General features: G+C 34.5%; 1 protein-coding gene and 1 pseudogene across 3 annotated transcripts in view; both read left to right on the top strand.

Annotated features, from left to right (window-relative positions):
* The window catches only part of PKN2 (protein kinase N2), a 130,111-nt gene that overhangs the window by 7,859 nt on the left and 101,959 nt on the right, over window positions 1–20,293 (top strand). The gene's annotated exons all lie outside the window — the stretch shown is intronic.
* LOC308656887 (protein C1orf43 homolog) lies at window positions 16,967–18,499 on the top strand (annotated as a pseudogene). The gene is made up of 2 exons (XR_014024291.1): window positions 16,967–17,238; window positions 17,341–18,499. The product of XR_014024291.1 is annotated as a protein C1orf43 homolog (transcript).

Genomic DNA, 20,293 nt, shown 5'->3' with positions numbered 1-20,293 from the left:
TGTTTGCCAAAATCTCCCAAAAGATTTACCCTTTCTCTGTAGACTGTCCACAGGATCAATTTTGTAACATTTTATGCTTTTGTATAATCTAGCTGTGTTTGGCACTTAGTTGTTGCTCAGTATATTAATGGGAAGGTTATATTTGTCTCTGTATTTTCACTATTTTAAGAGAAGTTTGTTGGAATTGTGAAATTACAGTTAGCCCTCAGTATCCATAGGTTTCATATCCATTGATTCAGTCAAATGCATATCACAAGTATTTGAAAACATTATATCTGTACCAAACATGAGACTTTTTTCTTGCCACTATTCCCTAAACAATGCAGCATAACAGTTATTAACATAGCATTTAAATTGTGTCAGAGATGTTCGCAGGTTATATGCAGAGTTGTCTCTTGATCTAAAGGGGATTACTTCCAGGACCCCCATGGATTCCAGAATCCTTTGAATCCTTCATATAGAACAGTGTAGTATTTGCATATAACCTATGCACATCTTCCTGTGTACTTTAAATCATTTCTAGACTACTTATAATACCAAATACAATGTAAATGCTATATAAATAGTTGTTCTGTGATGTTTAAGGAATAATGACAAGAAAAAGTTTGTTCATATTCAGTACAGGTACAATTTATTTTTTCAAATATTTTCTGATACTCAGTTGACTCCAGATACAGAATACTTTGATATAGAGGGCTGACAGTACTGCACTGTCCCAAGGAACTTGAGTATCCACAGATCTTAGTATTCTGGGGGGGATCCTAAACTAGCCCCTGCTCCTAATACAATTATATTTAGTTTTTTAAAATTTACATTTCTAATCTACTTTTTAAAAAAAATACTCCTTCAAAAAGAACAAAAGGAATTTCTGCAAAAATTAATTACACCTATATACACCATACTTGTATTTTTCCCATTTGATGGGAAATTAGGAGATGACATCTAATTTTGCAGTGACACTGGAAAGTGGAAGGTTAGAGTAATTTGGGGAATGTAGTATAAAAAGGTATATAGATTTTACAGTTTATTTGAATTATAAGTGTAATGCATTCTTATTGTATGAAACTTGTAAAAATGCAGAAAAGCACAAAAGAAAATAAAAGTTAATAGTTCTAATATTTAGAGGTAACTGACAAACGTTTCCAACTTGAAAATGCATTTCCTTTTTTCCTTCTTTATCCCATTTTCCTTCTTTATCCCATTTTACTTATTAGAATTTTAAAGAAAATTGAAGTTCAAAAAGTTATGTTAGTTGGCTTTCTGTTACTATAACCCATTCCTGATATTATCAACTTATGAAGAGAAAAGTTTTATTTGGGCTCAGTTTTGGAGGTTCTACTCAGGCTGACATTGCTTTTAGGCCTTTTTGGTGAGTGGGTAGCACACCATGGTAGAAGTGCATATTAAAGCTCAACTTATGGCTGGGAAGAGAAAGGGTTGGGGTCCCACTTTCCTGTTTTAGGACAAGCACCAATTACCTGAAGACTTCTCATTAGATCCCACCACTTAAAAGTTACCACCATCTCCCAATAGCACTAAGCTGGGAACTAAGCCTTAAACAGCTTGCCCTGTGGGGAACATTATAGACTCAAACTGTAGCAAGTTGTGAGATAGAAATAGCTATAGGTTAAACTTTTTTTTTTTCTTGCCACTGGTTTTAAAGAAGTAGATCAGTAGCTTTAAGAATTAAATATAAGTATTTTGATTTTGTCTTTGTGCTTTGAGATATAGTTAAGAATCTGAACATTTGGTTTAGGTTTAGTAACCTACGATGATGATACATAGTAACAACTCTGAACACGTAAAACAGTGCAGTATAGTTTTCATTATTGATTTATAGAAAACTATAATATTTATGATTTTTAGTGTATGCTTAGAATTAGACATTATTAAACTGGCAGATTTTTTTGGCTATCTCAATAATAGTCTCTGTACAGAAACTAGTGATATTAAATGATAATTCTAAAATGGGTCATGCTTTCTTACCATTTCAGTAAGTATTGAGGTTAGTTCTAATCTCCTGCAATTCCTATCATTCTCATGTGATCAGTGTTGAAAAAAAGAGAGGTAGGATATTTTGTAGACATTTTGTATTTTTGTTCTAGGTCTTAACATCTGACTCTTTGGGCTCTGTATTTTACTTAGATTCAAATTTGACAACAGTAAATTTTTCATGCTATTTGTCAGATATTCTTGTCTAATTTTAAACAATTATGAAGAGCAAATTAGTAGTTTGTAGTTTGCAGAGGTGAATATCACAATAGTATGACTTCCATAATATAAATGATATTTGAATAAAATAATTCTCCATTATTGCCTAATAAAATATAAAATGTTGAACAATTGTCAAATGTCTATTATAGAGTATAATAAAATATGACACACACTGTGCTTCATGTATGTCAGAATTGAAACTTGATAGCAAAGTTAGAAAATTAAAAACTAGTTTAAAGCTTTAAAAAGATATTTAAAAATTTGAATGGGAAAAACATACTAATGAAAAAGTAATTTTTAGTACCTTAGGAAAATAAATCAAGAACATTTATCTTGACACATGTCTAGCTTCTCTTAATTTATCTGATGATTTCTTATTTGAAATTAGCTTTTTCATCACATTTGGATATTCCAGCATCAAATTAAATTTTGTACATATGCATAAATATTGTCTGGAAAAAAAGAAGAACAGGAAAGCCTGAGAAGATTGTACTTGGTAATAATAAATACCATAGATTTGAAAGTAAATGGTGAGCATGATGGTGTATAGCTGTAATCCCAGTGACTCTGGAGACTGAAAAAAGAGGATCACAAGTTTGAGGCCAGCCTTAGCAACTCAATGAGGCCCTCTGCAATTTAGCAAGAACCTGTCTTCAAATAAGAAATAAAAAGGGCTGGGGATGTGGCTCAGAAGTAGAGCACCCCTGGGTTTAATTCCCAGTACTGGTGGTGGGGGGAGTCAGTGTTGGTGTATTATATTATAAAGATGAGCTGATACCTAAGAATTATATAATAGATACTATTATTATTGGTACCAGGGATTGAAACCAGGGGCACTTTACCATTGAGCCATATCTGCAGCCCTTTTTTAAATTTTGAGACCAGGTCTCACCAAATTGCTTAGGGCCTTGCTAAATTAAGATGGCTGGTCTTGAATTTGTGATCCTTTTGCCTCGTTATTTTGAATAATGTTATATGCCATCGTTATTTTCTAGGCTAGTTTTCTAGCCTCCCAAGTTACTGAGAAATATCTGTTTAAAAATTAACGATGATGACTTGGTCTTATTTGTTAAAGCCTTATTGTCCTCACATATGTACTTAGACAATTTGGAATTTATGTTTGGTAATAGAAGACACTACCATCTAATGCATATGTTGATTATCACATTTTATACATTAATTTACTGCTTTTCCCTTTTTTATAGTAGCTAACTTAGGAACTCTTCAAGAAAGTGATTTTTCTGCTTATTTCAGACATTTCATTGAATAAATGGTGTGAAATTTTTAGATTTTTAAAAATTAAACCTCAGGAATACTGCATTGAATCATTATCTGTCAACCATAATATAAGTACTGATGTACCATAACTTTCCCTTCCCTTAAAAAGCTAGGGACTTAACTTACATATAGTTTTACTCCATTCCATGCCCTTACTTCCACCTTCTTGTAACCCAGGTAATCATCATCTTGATTCTTGTTGTCATTCTTTTTCCTTGATTGCAGTTTTATTGGGTGTATAATTCTAAGTTGTATCTTTTAATTGTTTTTATATAATTATGTTAAATATAATTTTTTTTTTTTGTACCAGGGATTGAACCCAGAAGCTGTAAACCATTAAGCAATATTCCCACTCCTTTTTATTTTTTATTTTGAGGCAGGGTCTTACTAAGTTGCTGAGGCCAACTTTGAACTTGTGATCCTCCTGCTTCAGCCTCCCAAACCAGTAATATTACAGGTGTGTGCACTACCATGCCTGGGAAATATAATCTTTTTTACCTGGATTTTCCACTTAGTTTAGCTAAGATTTATCCATATTATGAGATGTTGCTGTAGTCATTAGTTTTAATTATTGCATAATATTTCACTGAATGAATATCTCCCCATTATTAGATATTTAGATATTTATCCACTGTCCCTGGTGGGCATGGTTATTTTCTAGTTTTTGTGATAGTGAACAAAAGATACTATGGACATTCTGTGCATGTTCCCCTGTGTGTGTATTAAGTTTCTATTGGTAGTAACAGAGATACAGTTGCTGCCTCACAGAGTAGGTGAATATTCACTTTAAGAGATGATATAGAACTTCCAAATAGTTGTATCAGTTTATATTCATAATAGAAATATATGAGATAAATGACCCTTTAGTTATCCATCCTCTTTAACACTTGATATTTTTGCAAAACAAAGGTTGTATTATGTCATGATCTTGATGCATATTTTCCTGATTATAACTGATAAAGAATATTTCTTTTTGTTTCCTGGCTTTTTATGTTTTCTCTTCAGTGAAAATTCTGTTGTTGTATTTTTCTCTCTTTTGTATTGATATATAAGAGTATTTTTTTCTTCTTCTTCTTCTTCTTTTTCTTTTTTCCTTTTTGGTACCTGGGATTGAACCCAGGGGCACCTAACCACTTAGCCATTGAGACAGGGTCTCACTAAGTAGCTTAGGGCCTTGCTAAGTTCCTCAGGCTGACTTTAAACTTACAATCATCCTGCCTCATCCTCCAGAGCTGCTGGGATTACAGGTGTGCACCACCACACCTGGCAGGAGTTTTAAATATTTATGCCGATATTCTAATGTCTTTTAGTTTCTAAATTGTCTTTTTTACTTTATTTTAGTGGGTAAGATGGGAGGGATAGTTTTGAATGTTTTACCATTTTGTGAAATACAATCATTAACATCATTAAGCTCAACAACCTTGTATTTCAGTTGTATAGATTTGGTATAAAAATGATAAAGTTATACAGTTTATGTCCCATGGATTTGTAAACTAACCAAATGAACTCCTGTACACAGTTGTAAAAATATTGTATTGTGCTGGGCATCATGGTTCACACCTGTAATCCCAGCAGTTTGGGAGGCTGAGGTAGGAGGATAACAAGTTTAAGCATATTTAAGCAACTTAGTAAGAACCTGTTTCAAAAAAAGAAAGAAATACACACACACACACACACACACACGTACATATTATATTGCATCACACAAACTAGGCACTTATATGTTAATTGACTCAGTGAATTTAGAAGCAAATAATGAAAATTATATATGAAAATAAGTCATCAACTGCTCATTTTCCCATTCCATATCTCTTTTTTACAAGCTACTTAAAATTATTATTTGCAATTAATATTTTAATTTTTTTGTTTGAAGGGCAGTATATTCCAAGTATAGATTATGTGAGTCAGTTACTCAAGTATTTGCATAGCTTGCATTTGACATGCTGGAGTTGACCAAATTTGATGTTAGATGTAAAAGAGAAAACATTATTCTCTTGCACAATTTACTAGAATTTACAAGCCTAAAATCTTAAATGTAGTTTTTGTGATTGTTGTTTGATGAAGAAAAGTTCTTAATTTTAATAGAGTTTTTTCATCTTATAATTGCTTTTTATGCCTCAAACCCAGATCCTGGGTTTAAAAAGGATAGTTGCTTGTTTTCTATTAAGAGTCTCAAAGTTTTATTTTTTACACTTAAATCATCGCATCTGGAGTTACTGTTTTTTAATAGACGTTGTTTTTATAAGAGTGGTTTTATGTTTATAACAAAACTTGAAAGGAAGGTACAGATTTCATATAGCCTTCCTACTTAAACTTGTGCTAGTAGAGTGGTACATTTATTATACTTGGTTAACCAACATTAATACATCATTATCATCCAGAGTCCATAATTTACTTTAGGGCTTATTTTTTATATCATACATTCATTGGGCTTGTATAAATGTATAATGACCTGTATCCACAAGGTCATTATACATATAGTATCATACAGAGTAGTGGCACAGTACCAAGAATCCTGTGCTTGCTGGGCCAGTGGCACATGCCTATAATCCCAGCTACTCAGGATGCTGAGGCAGGAGGAGGCGAGTTCAAGGCCAGATTGGGCAACTCTTGGAGCCTTGGTCTCAAAATAAACAAGGTTGGGGAGGAGCTAGAATATAGCATGGTGACAGTGCTTTCCTAGCATGCTTGAAGTTCAATTCCGTACCACCACCCTCCCCCACCCCGCGCAAAAAAAAAATCTGTGTCCTACTAGTCATCCCCCCCTCTCCTAACTCATGGCAACCACTGATCTTTTTACTGTTTCCATAGTTTTTCCTTTTCTAGAATGTCATGTAGTTGGAATCATGCAGAATGTGATCTTTTCAGACTGGCTTCTCATATGGTAACATGCGTTTAAGTTTCCTCTATGTTTTTTCATGGCATGATCCATCTTTTCTTTTTAGCATGGAATAATATTCTCTTATTTGAATGTACTACAGTTTGACCATTCACCTACTGAAGGACATCTTAGTTGCTTTCAAGTTTTGGCAATTATGAATAAAGCTGCTCTAAATATCCATGTGCAGGTTTTTATGTGGACACAATATTCAGATCCTTTGGGTAAATACCAAGAAACCCGGGGCTGGGGTTGTGGCTCAGCGGTAGAGTGCTCGCCTAGCACGTGCCAGGCTCTAGGTTCAATCCTCAGCACCACATAAAATAAATAAATAAATAAATAAATTGAATAAATAAATAAAGGTATTGTGTCCAACTACAACTAAAATATATATTTATACACACACACACACATACATACATACATACATACATACATAAATATCAAGAAACCTGACTGTAACTATTGGATTGTGTGATGAAAAAATTTTGGGTTTTGTAAGAAATTACTGAATTGTCTTCCAAAAGTGGTTGTACTGTTTTGTCCAACCAACAGTAAATGAGAGTTTCTCTTCTCATTCTGTCCAGTATTTGGTGTTGTTACTGTTCTGAATTTTGGCCATTCGAATAGGTATACTGTGATATCTCATTATAATGAAGTTTTTTTTTTTTTTTTTTTGGTAGTTGTAAATGGACAGAATGCCTTTGTTTATTTTTATGTGGTATTGAGGATCGAAGCCAGTGCCTCACACATGCTGGACAAGTGCTCTGGAGTTGATTTTTTTAATATGGAGGAAAGGTCTAGGTCATTTCCCACCCAACCACCACATTTTTTTTTTAGTATTTAAATCATTATTAAGTGTTAAAATAATAATTATTTTGAAATCTCTATCAAACTTCTTTATAATATAAACTTAAGACAGACTTCTTTTTCAGCTTTTAGGACATAGTTTCTCTGAATGGCCATATTTGATTCATTTTTACAAGTTTGAATTAAGTCATATCATAAGGTTATATAAGAACAATACCTGAAGTTATCATAACTAGCTCATTAGTAGTTCGCTTTTTTCGTACAATATTAGTTTGTTTTATTCCCTGAAATCTTAGGTCAATAAAGATGATGCTTGACTTACCTCTTGTTGATTCCCGTCATGTTATCCAGTTATATCTCAAACTGTCTTTTCCCCTAAGTTTTCCAATCTACTTGTGCTCCTTTGTAATCAGGTAGTCACTTACCCAGTCACTGCCTCTTAAAGATATGTGGTGTTCAACAGTGTGAACTTTCCTTCTCTTTACTTTAAAATTCCTTGGAATTTTAGTCATTCCCCCCCCCCCCCCACCACCACCACCACCACCACTACCACTACACTTTAAGGGAAAATTGTTTCACCTTGCTAGGGTGTACTTTCCTAGCCTTCTACGTCCTCCATAAAATCATGTTTTGCTTTTTTGCAGGCTAAGACTTTCATTTTTTCTTGTCTTTTTGCCTTAAAAATAAGTTTATCTGTTGGGTTTTTAAAGACTGCCCCCTCCACCCCTCCACTATTGGGGATTAAACTCAGGGGTTATTAACTATTGAGACAGAGTCTTGCTAAGTCACCTAGGCTGCCCTTGAATTTGTGATCCTCCTGCCTTACTCCCTTGAGTCACTGAGATTACAGGCATGAACTACCGCACCTGGCTAAAGAAATTTCTTAATGATTTTATTTTATAAAATTTTTTTTGGAGGGAGAGGGTACCAGGGATTGAACTCGTAGGCATTCTACTGAGCCCTTTTTTTGTATTATTTGGAGAGGGTCTCACCGAGTTGCTTAGCACCTCACTGTTGCTGAGTCTGGATTTGAACTTTCCATCCTCATCCTTCCAAGCTGCTGGGATTACAGGTGTGTGCCATACCCAGCTTATTTTCTACCGTTTTTTTTTTTTTTTTGACTTATTCAAATATAACTTCTGTCTCAATTCTTTTAAAACTATTCTCTTAAAAGACATCATTAGCCTCCAGCTCCTTCTAGTCCTTAGAGGTATTTGATACTGCCTAAGCTTTCAGAAACTTTGTTTAAATTAAGTTTTGAGGACCCTGCCAAACACTGGTTACTTTTTTTCCCACCATCATAGCTGCCTCTATTTGCTATTTATTTCCTTTTAACTCCTTCCCTTAAACAGTATTCCACTTCTTTTTAGCCTATTTTCCCTGCATCATTCAGATTAACTACCAGAATGATTAACCACCAAAGCCTTGTTTTGTCAGATTTACAGGGAATAGAGACCTATTTAAATTAGCTTAATCAAAAAAATGAATTTATTGGAAAGTTACAGGGACATCTCACTTAATCCAAAGGTAATATCATATAGCCAAGTCCCATGAGTACTGAACAAGAAACTGGATGTTCTCTTTCTATGGCTACTTATTCTCTTATCTCATTAATGCTGTAGTGCTAGTGCTGATGTCTGTGGTACATGGCTAACTGACTAACTGTGTGTCTGGATTCTAAATGCTTGGATGAGAAAATCTAATTGATCTTTGTCGCTGGAGCATGCACCTCTGATCTGTTCAACTTTGGCAATTGGCAAATGGGGTTCTCTAATACCAATGTTAGGGATAGAGATTATTCTCTACGAAGGGAGTGTTAGTTAGGAGAGACTTCTACTTAAACTCTTTCTGTAATTTTCCATCTGTTGTAGAATAAAATAAATTAGACCTTCCATCATCTGGCTCTACTAGTCCTTTCAGTTTTTGCTGTGTATTTTATATTTGGGCACATTAAACTACTTGCAGTTTTTTGAACCATACTATTTTTTTTCATACCTAAGTAGCATTGCATATGATATTTCAATTTTGAGAATACTACTGTTGTTATCTTCCTGAACAGCATTTATAAAACTGAGCAGTTCTTAAACTTCTGCTAAGATATGTTACTATATAAATTTGTAGATTTTTAATGAATAAGTAAATGTAATGAATTTGGTCATGCAACATTTTGGGCCACTTGCAAATCATTCTATTTCCCATTTTGTAATTCCTGTCATTGAATATATAGGTTAGAGTGGTAATTGTTAAATTATATATGGTTTCTACTACTTCCAAGACGGGTACTAGTTTTGACTCATCTTTGTGTCCCTAGCTCCTTATGGCTTATGCTTCATAAATGCTTGAATAATCAGATTCTTTTTGTTATGACCATTAAGTCAAATGTGCTTTCTCTAAGTGTCTAAAACCTATCCTTCCCTTGGTTGACCATACCAGAAAACTGTTCACTTTCACTTACTACTATCTCAGCCTCTTCAAGCTGATATCTTTTAATTATGTATTTTGAATTAATTCATTACCACTATCCAAGTGCAGGTCCTCATTATCATTTGGGTAGTTATAAAACCTTGATATTCTACCTCTACCTCTGTAGTATTATTCTGCTTTTATTTAGACTGTGTACAACTGCTATATTAAGAAGTTGTCAGGGCTGGGGCTGGGGCTCAGCAGAGCGCACTTACCTGGCATGTGTGAGGCACTGGGTTCGATGCTTAGTACCACGTATAAATAAATAAAATAAAGGTCTATCAACAATTAAAAATATTAAAAAGAAGTTGTCACTAGCATTCAATGACTCCTACTTATTGTGGGATAATAGTCCTAATTCCTTAGAAGGCAGTCTGGGCTGTCATTGAGCCCTAAGTACTTGTCATTCTTATCTGACTCATGTAAACAGCCTATTTTTCAGTCACAGGATGAGTAGTAATTTTTTCCACACCTATGTTCGTGGTATATTCTGTAAAAACTAGAATACTTTTTTGGAGCCAATTTAAATTTCTACTTTTTAAAAAACATTTTCCCCTAGTCATGTCTAATCTCTTCTCTTTTTTAAAAAATATTTTTTTAGTTGTCAATGGACCTTTATTTTTTATTTATTTATATGCGGTGCTGAGGATCAAACCCAGTGCCTCATACATTTTAGGCAAGCTCTCTGCCACTGAGCCACAACCTCAGCCCCTAATCTCTTATTAAAACAGAATATTTTCTATGATAACATCATTTATTGCATTGCGCCATTGCTGTATTCTGCCCTATTTCCCCTAGTGATTTGAATGCTACAAATCTTGAGGAAAAGGACTTGAATGAAAAGAATAACTTGTACATATGGCCCCTAATTAATGTTTGTTGAATAAATAACAGTCTAATGTCCCCAGATCCCCAAATTGTACATTTTTTTTTACTCAATTTTTTTTCCTATTTTGTTTTTGGTATTTATGAGAGCAGAACTGCATTGTATGACTTTTATTAGGTAGAACCATCTGGCAGGTACAAAAGTTTGTTGAGTTATGTAGTAATTTAATTTTCCATTTCAAATTGAGACTCTTTTGCTGATGGAAGGACCTGTTTTCTGGCATAATTGAAGCAAATAATAAAAATAACATTTTTATTTAAAAAATGGTAACTAATACATGTTATTATTTTACTTAGTACTAAAACAGCTATATTTAAGTTAAATAAACTCTTCATTTTACAGTCAAGAGAGCTAAAATTTAGAGAAGTTAAGCTTTCTTTTATTATTATTTATTATTATTGTTAAATAACTTCACTGTTGTCATAATTGGCCTGAACGAAGATGCAAATCCAAGGACTTTATCCCTACACATTGTACCTCTTTTTTTGCAGGGGTGGGGGCGTGTACCAGTGATTTCACTCCATTCCCCTTTTTTTGTATTTTATTTAGAGACAAGGTCTCACCAAGTTGCTTAGCACCTTGCTTTTGCTGAAGTTGGCTTTGAACTAACAATCCTCCTGCCTTACCCTCCTGAACAGCTGGGATTACAGCATGTACCACCACGCCCAGCTCTCTTTGTTTTTTAGACATTTTGCTGTGCTCCTTCATTCCCTATTTCTTTTCCCCACTCTAGTAACCACCGTTCTGTCTTCCCAGGTCTTCACCTGATCTTCATTTAGTGCATCATTTCTAATTTTATATTTTTCCTTTTCCCCAAACAGTGCTTCTACTTGCTTTTTCACCTCGACTTTTCTTGATGAATGGCTAGTTATCTGAAGGGAAAATTAATGCTGTCCCACAATTTTTATCCTGTTGGAATCCCAGATCTCCCTTAAGAATTGTATGGTTTAGGGGCAGAAGGTACCTAGGTTCACATGGCACCTTGTGCTTCCTGTGTTTCTATTTCTACACATGTTTATGGGAACATACTCTGTTTCAACAAAGATACCCTCTTTCCACTTTGTCCTTCCCCTCATAGTACACCCTGTTTTGACTCCTGTGGCTGGCTTCTCACTTATTAACTTCATCCTATTGCCTTAACCTTTCTTTGCTTATTTGCCCTAGAGACTCTGAGTTATTCTTTTTCTAAGGAAAAAAAAAATAGATCAGTTTCCACAAATTCTTCCTCTCAAACTGTATAGCCAAATTCATTGAGTGTTTAGCCAACAAAATATTTTATATGTTGATATCAAGTGGCCAACATACATGCCCACTTTATATAAATATATAGAACGCATACTCACATAACATTTTCCTTAGTGTGAAAGCTCTGGTCCAATAGCCAATGCATTAGGGATGCTTAAGTATTAAGCATCTTTCACCAAACTAAGATTTTGTCATTTATGTTTCTTTTTATTCAGTTACTTCACTGATTTATAAAATGTATACTCTTTTGAGGAATGTTGAGGATAATTGATAGTAAACTAATATTTTAACTGGCAAAATAAAAACAATTGGTAATCTTATGTATTTAGCAAATTTCTTTTAGGAAATGTACTTATCAGTAATTTTAAGGTCTAGTCAAAATCATTGGTCTAGTAAATAATTCAAGTTTTGAAATCAAGAAGACCTAGGTTTTAATACCATATTTGACACATTAACTCTTTAACTTTGGGAGAATTACTTAACTCTCTGAAATATGTTTCATTTCCTTTTCTTTTTTTTGGTACTGGCAATTGACACTTACCTCTGAGCTACATCCCCAATACTTTTTATTTTTTATTTTGAGACAGTCTTATTGATTTGCAGGGGCTCACTAAATTGCTGCAGCTGACTCAAACTTGGAATGCTCCTGCCTCACCCTCCCAGGTTGAGGGATATATATCTATATCTATCTATCTATCTATCTATCTATCTATCTATCTATATATATATATATACACACACACACACACACATATGTACACACACATATTTAAATAAAAGTGGAGATGGTTTTTGGCCCAGAGGATTGTTATAATTATTAAAAAAATTATGTACATAAATTATCTGATAAATTTTAGACAGTAAATCTTTCCACTGTCAGGCTTAAATTTTAAGATTACTTCATTTTTCTTTCAATATTTAAGTTGTATGTTTCACATGCTGGCCTAAAATGGGCATAAAAGACCTCAAGAATTGATCCTATTTCACAGAGTTTTTTTCCTTCTTTCTTCTTTTGCTTCATAGAAGGGACATTGATGGGAGGAGGCATCTTAACATGTGGTATTTCCATGACAAGTCTTAATACTCTGCTGAGTTTATAAGCATAATTAAGCAAATCTTGGTTGATATATGATAAACTTCTGTTATTGAGCTTTTATTTAAGAATCTGTAGGCTGACTCATAGTGGGGTAGGGAGGGGGGGAGCATGGGAGGAATAGATTAATTCTACATAGGGCAGAGGGGTGGGAGAGAAAGGGAGGGGGCAGGGGATTAGCAAGGATGGTGGAATGTGATAGACATCATTATCCAAAGTACATGTATGAAGACACAAATTGGTGTCAACATACTTTATATACAATCAGAGATATGAAAAATTGTACTGTATATGTGTAATAAGAATTGTAATGCATTCCGCTGTCATTTATTTGTTTAAAAAATCAATTAAAAAAGGGAAAAAAAAGAATCTGTGATACAAGCTTGGTGTAGTAACACATACCTGTAATCCCACTGACATGGGAGGCTAAGGCAGGAGGATCACAAGTTCAAGGTCAGCCTCAGCAATTTAGTGAGGCTATAAGCAACTTAATGAGATCCTGTCTCAAAATTTAAAAAAAACATCTGGGGTTGTGGCTCAGTGGCTAAGCACCCCTGGATTCTATCCCTGGCACAAAAAAGCAACTATGATATGTAATTTATGCACTATATATTATAAATATGAAACTATACATCAGTCCATTAACTTCAAGGAGCAGTTTAAATGAATTCATACCTTTATTTTGTCCTTTCCCAGAAGCTTTTGGACATTTTATAAATTTGAACGAAGATTATATACCTGCAATGTCCAAAATGGTTCTGCTTGTTTCAATACTGGATTTGTGGTAATATACTTCTGAATATTAGTAAATAATATCCACTTTGTAGTTGAGTATGCTTTAGCTTTGATATGCAAATTATAATAAGTGCCCAATTGTCTGTTGCTTATTGCTTAACAAAATTAAATTTCCAGCTTATTTCTATAAAAACTTTGTACTCCAGCATGAAGAGAATGTTCATTTTACTATAAATTTTTGTTCTACTCTAAGCTTTCAGTGTTATAACCTCATAGAAAGTCTACACAAAATTCTATACCTACTTTTTTGTTTGTCATTTTGAGAATTAAGTGTCTTATCACCAATGGAGAACTTTATTTTTTAATTTGCATTTTTTTCTTTTTAGATATACATGATAGTAGAGTGTATTTTGACATATTATACATAAATAGAGTATAACTTAGTCTTAGGAACCCATTCTTTTGGTTGTACATGACGTGTAGTTTCAAAGGTCATGTGTTCATTGTGAACATAGGAACATTATATCCTATTAATTCTTCTGTCTTTCCTATTCCCATCTCCCCTTTATCTAATCCAGTGAACTTCTATTTTTCCCTCTCCATACCCTTGTTGAGTATTAGCATTCATATATTAAAGAGAACATTCCATGGCTGGGGCTGGGGCTGGGGCTCAGCGGTAGAGCACTTGCCTTTCACGTGTGTGGCCCTGGGTTCTATCCTCAGCACAACATAAAAAATAAATAAATAAATAAAATGAAGGTATTTATTAAAAAAGAGAGAACATTCCATCTTTGGTTTTGGGGATTGACTTATTTCACTCAGCATGATAGTCTCCAGTTCCATCAGTTTACTGGCAATTGCCATAATTTCATTCTTCTTTATAGCTGAGTAATGTCCCATTATGGATATATGCCACATTTTCTTTATTCATCTGTTGAAGGGCACCTAGGTTGGTTCCATAGTCTAGCTATTGTGAATTGAGCTGCTGTAAACATTGATGTGGCTGTGTCACTGTAGTATGCTGAGTTAAAGTCCTTTAGGTTTATACAAAGGAGTGGGATAAATAATGGGTCAAATGGTGGTTCCATTCCAAGTTTTCGGAGGAATCTCCATACTGCTTTCCATAATGATTACACCAATTTGCATTCTTACCAGCAATGTGAGTACACCTTTCCCCCTACAGCCTCACCAAGATTTATTATTACTTGTATTCTTGATAATTGCCATTTTGACTAGAGTCAGATGAAATCTCAATGTAGTTTTTAATTTGCATTTCTCTAATTGCTAGAGATGTTGAAAAAAATATATATATATTATATATTTGTTGACTGACCATATTTCTTCTGTGAAGTACCTGGCGTTCAGTTCCTTTGCCCATTTATTGATTGGGTTATTTGGTTTTTATTTTTTTGGTGTTAAGTTTTTTGAGTTCTTTGTATATCCTGGAGGTAGAGGCGGTGTGTTGGCAAAGATTTTCTCCCATTCTGTAGGCTCTTTCTTCATGTTCTTGATTGTTTCCTTTGCTGTGAAGAAGCTTTTTAGTTAGATAGAATCCCATTTATTGATTGTTGATTTTATTTCTTGCGCTTTAGGAGTCTCAGTTGAGGAATTTGGTTCTTAAGTTGACATGATGGAGAGTTGGGCCTACATTTTCTTCTAGTAGGCGCAGGATCCTTGATCCACTTTGAGTTGAGTTTTGTGCAGGGTGAGATATAGGGGTTTAATTTCATTTTATTGCATATGTATTTCCAGTTTTCCCAGTACCATTTATTGAAGATGCTATCTTTTCTCCAATGTATGTTTATGGCATCTTTGTCTACAATGAGTTAACTGTTACATAAATACAGTTTGTCTCTCTGTCTTCTATTTTCTTCTACTGTTCTTCTACTGTTCTTCTACTGTTTTGGTTCCAATACCATGCCGGGTTTTGTTTGTTTGTTTTTTGTTTTTTGTTGTAGATTGACACAATTCCGTTATTTTGTTTATATAGTTTTTTTTAATGTGGTGCTGGCGATCGAACCCAGTGCCTCACGCATGCTAGGCATGAACTCTACCACTGAGCCACAACCCTAGCCCTACCATGCCATTTTTGTTACTGTAATTCTGTAGTATAAGGTCTGGTATTGAGATGCCTCCCTTTTCCCACCTAAGGATTGCTTTGTTATTCTGGGTCTCTTATTTTTTCAAATGAATTTTATGACTACTTTTTCTATATCTATGAAGAACATCATCGGACTTTTTATAGAAATTGTATTACATCTGTTTAGTGCTTTTGGTAGTATAGCCATTTTGACAATATTAATTCTGCCTGTGCAAGAACTCGGGAATTTTTTCCATCTTCTAAGGTCTTTTTCAATTTATTTTTTTAGTGTTCTGTAATTTCATTGTAGAGGTCTTTCACTTCTTTCATTAGATTGATACCCAAGTTTTGTTTTGTTTTCCCCCAGGCTATTGTGAATGGGATAGTTTCTTAATTTCTTTTAGATGATTCATTGGTGTATAGGAATGTAGTTGATTTGTGGGGTTTAATTTTATATTCTACTACTTTGCTGAATTCATTTATGAGTTCTGGAAATTTTCTGGTGGGTCTTCCAAATATAGGATCATGTGGACAAATAGGAATAATTTGAGCTCTTCTTTTTCTGTTTGTATCCCTTTAATTTTGTTTGCCTGATTGCTGTGGCTAGGGTCTCAAGGTCTGTGTTTAATAGAAGTGGTGGAAGAGAGCATCCTTGTCTTGTTCCAGTTTTTAGAGGGAATGTTTTTAAATTTTCTCCATTTAGAATGGGTTTAGCATATATAGCTTTTGCATTGTTGAGTATATTCCTTCTATCCCTAGTTTTTCTAGTGTTTTGAGCATGAATGGATGCTGAATTTTGTTAAATGCTTTTTCTGCATTTATTGAGATAATCACGTATTTCTTGTCTTTATGTCTATTTATGTGATGAATTACATTTATTGATTTCCATATGTTGCACCAACTGTAAATCCCTGGGATAACCCCCACTTGATCATGGTGTACTATCTTTTTAATAAGTTTTTGTATGTAATTTGCTAATATTTTATTAAGAATTTTTGTATCTATCAGGGATATCGGTGTTAAATTTTCTTTCCTTAATGTATCTCTGCCTGGTTTTGGTATCAGGATGATACTAGTTCATGAGAATGAGTTTGGAACAGTTCCCTCCTTTTTTGTTTTGTGGAATAATTTGAGGAATATTGGTGTAACTTCTTCTTTGAAGGTCTAGTAAACTAGGCTGAGAATCCATCTGGTCCTGGGCTTTTCTTTGTTGGTAGGTTTTTGATGGAGTCTTCAATTTCATTTCTTGAAATTGGGCTGTTTAAATTTTCTATGGGAGTCACGTGTCGGGGGGGAAGCGGGAAGGCGTCGTCCTCCTTTGCTAGCCCCCCCATCCGCCATGTTTTCAGGCCGGGTCTGGCTCGGTCTTCCCCCGTAAGGAAATGGCCGGGGAGCTCCAGGGAACCCAGGCGCCGTTGCTTCGGCGGAGCCTGGGCTAACGAGGCAGGGCAGCGGGAAAACCCGAGCACTTCTGCGCGGGGAGGGAGGCCATGGCGTCCAGCAGTAACTGGCTGTCCGGGGTGAATGTCGTGCTGGTGATGGCCTACGGGAGCCTGGTATTTGTACTACTGTTTATTTTTGTGAAGAGGCAAATCATGCGCTTTGCAATGAAATCTAGAAGGGGACCCCATGTCCCTGTGGGACACAATGCCCCCAAGGACTTGAAAGAGGAGATTGATATTCGACTATCCAGGGTTCAGGATATCAAGTATGAACCTCAGCTCCTTGCAGATGATGATGCAAGACTGCTACAATTGGAAACTCAGGGAAGTCAAAGTTGCTACAACTATCTGTATAGGATGAAAGCTCTGGATGCTATCCGTGCTTCTGGTGTTTGGCCAGAGTGAGTACCTGCGCTATCAAGAGGCCCTGAGTGAGCTGGCCACTGTTGTCAAAGCACGAGTTGGGAGCTCTCAGCGACAGCACCAGTCAGCAGCCAAAGACCTAACTCGGTCCCCTGAAGTCTCCCCAACTACTATCCAGGTGACATACCTTCCCTCCAGTCAGAAGAGTAAACGTGCCAAGCATTTCCTCGAATTAAAGAGCTTTAAGGATAACTATAACACATTGGAGAGCACTCTGTGATGGAGCTGAAGGACTCTCGCTGCAGACTGAGCCAGACATCTGTGGTGTCTACTGGGCAGCCCTCAGGAAATCAGGCTCAGCAGGCCCAGGCTGTTTTAGCCAAAGCTCCTGCTGTGTCCAGGGTTCTTAGAGCTTGTGTCTGAAAGGTCATTCCCCAACTTTTTCTTACAGGCATTTTCAGAATATCAGCTAAGATTTTATTTTCCCCTCAGTAGAATTTTTTTTTTCTTCTGTGTTTGAATTCAGATGTCATTCTTATTTCTGTCACAAGTTTTCTTAAAAATCTTCACTTGTTTTTGGCCATAGTCCACCTATTTAATCCCAAAGGTGAAAAGTAAGGTATCTTCCATGTCTGTACCATTGTTCTCAATTGAGTGGGGACTGCTTGGTTTTAGGGTGTCTTGGAGTTGTTTGGTGGAAGAGGTGGGCAGGATCAGGGGTGGGGTGAGGAAGTGGGTGGTATGTGTAACAACTTACCCTGGCACTCCATTTAAACCAGGATGTGTTGAAACATTTACACAACTTTCCTCGTGTGCACTGATCTGCCTTTCCACCTTCATTCAACCCTCTTTATAAATAAATGAACAAAAGGGAATGTTCTGACACCTGGAATAATCTATGCCAAGATACAAGATGATATGGAGGAATGGTTTCCCCTAATAAGGCAGTGTACTGGTATGGTTTTATGGATTAGTTATTTAATAAAATGAACCATTAAAAAACAGAAAAAAAAAAAAAAAAAAAAAAAAAAAAATTTTCTATGTGCTCCTGATTCAATTTGGGTAGGTCGTATGTCTCTAGAAATCTGTCAGTGTCTTCATGATTTTCTATTTTATTGGAGTATAGATTTTCAAAATAGTTTTATATTAGTTTGTATTTCAGTAGTGACCATGGTGATGTTTCTTTTTTCATCATGGATTTTAGTAATTTGAGTTTTCTCTCTCTTTCTCTTCATTAGCTTGGCTAAGGGTTTATCAATTTTAAATATTTTTTTTCAAAGAAGCAACTTTTGTTTCATTGATTTTTTTTTAATAGTTGTTGTTTTAATTTCATTGATTTAGGCTCTGACTTTAATTACTGCCTGTCTTCTACTGCTTTTGGTGTTGATTTGTTCTTTTTCTAGGGCTTTGATATGTAGTGTTAGGTTATTTATTTGATGACTTTCTATTCTTTTAGTGAACTTAATGCAATAAACTTTCCTCTTAGAATTGCCTTCATAGTGTCCCAGAGATTTTGATATGTTGTGTCATTATTCTTATTTACCTCTAAGTATTTTTTAATTTCATCTCTGATTTCTTCCGCTATGCATTGATCATTCAATAGTGTATTACTTAATCTTCTGGTGTTAAGAGTAGCTTCTATTTTTTTATAATTGATTTCTACCTTAATTATGATCTGAAAGAATGCAAAGTATTTTAGCTCTATTTCTTTTGTATTTTCTAAGAGTTGCTTTGTGGCCTAGATATGGTCTATTTTAGAGAATGATCCATGTGCTGCTCAGAAGAAAGTGTATTCGGTCATCGATGGATGAAATCTTCCATATATGTCTGTTAAGTCTAAATTATTAATTGTATTTTTTAGTTCTGTAGCTTCTTTATTTTGTTTTTGTTTGGAGGATCTATCTAGTATTAAATATTAAATAAAATATTAAATTTTATTTAATATTTTATTTGATATTAAATATAAAAATATTAAATATAAAATTTAATATTAAATTTTATTTAATATTAAATAAAATTTAATATTTTATTTAATATTAAATCCACCCAGTATTGTTATGTTATGTTCTATTTGATTCTTGAAATAGAAAAGAGTTTGTTTAATGTATGTAGATACTCCATTGTTTGGGGCTAAATATTTACAGTTGTTGTGTCTTGATGATGTATAATTCCCTTAAGCAGTAGAAATGGCCTTCTTTGTCCCTTCTAATTAACTTTATCTGATATGAGGATAGAAACCCCTGCTAGATGTGTGAATAATGTTTTTTCCCATCCTTTTACATTTAGTCCGTGGGTGTCTTTGCCTATGAGGTCAGCCTCCTGGAGATGAGAACTTTAACAGCTCTAAGGCAAAAGTTTTATTCTATTACATTTCTAAGAAGGTGGATCTTTCCTCATTTTGAGATTGGCAAGATTGTAGATAAATATTGTATTACAGTGGTGATTGTAGAAAGGAACTGGTATAATAAAAGAACCTCATATAAAATAAAAATAATTATGCTGAGAAATTATGAATAGTACTACTACTAAGTCTATTTGTGAATGATATATTTGTGGAGCACTTTCACATGTAATTACTGCAGTTAATTCTTTAAAGGGTTAGGAGAGGTTATTACACCTATTCTATTAGTATTATCAGCTTTTAGGGCTTTTTTAACATTAGCATACATATAAACTGGCTTAAGATACATTAAAAGTTATTGTGAAAAAAATTGGCTTTTCAGAGAACTAAAAATAACTATAAAGGGGAAAATATAATTTGTTACCTAATTGTGCATAAGTCATGGTAGTAACAAAGTTCTCTAAA

Source organism: Spermophilus citellus (assembly GCF_964194105.1).
Source record: "Spermophilus citellus genome assembly, chromosome: 9".
Taxonomy (NCBI): domain Eukaryota; kingdom Metazoa; phylum Chordata; class Mammalia; order Rodentia; family Sciuridae; genus Spermophilus; species Spermophilus citellus.
This window is presented reverse-complemented; position numbering and strand designations above follow the sequence as displayed.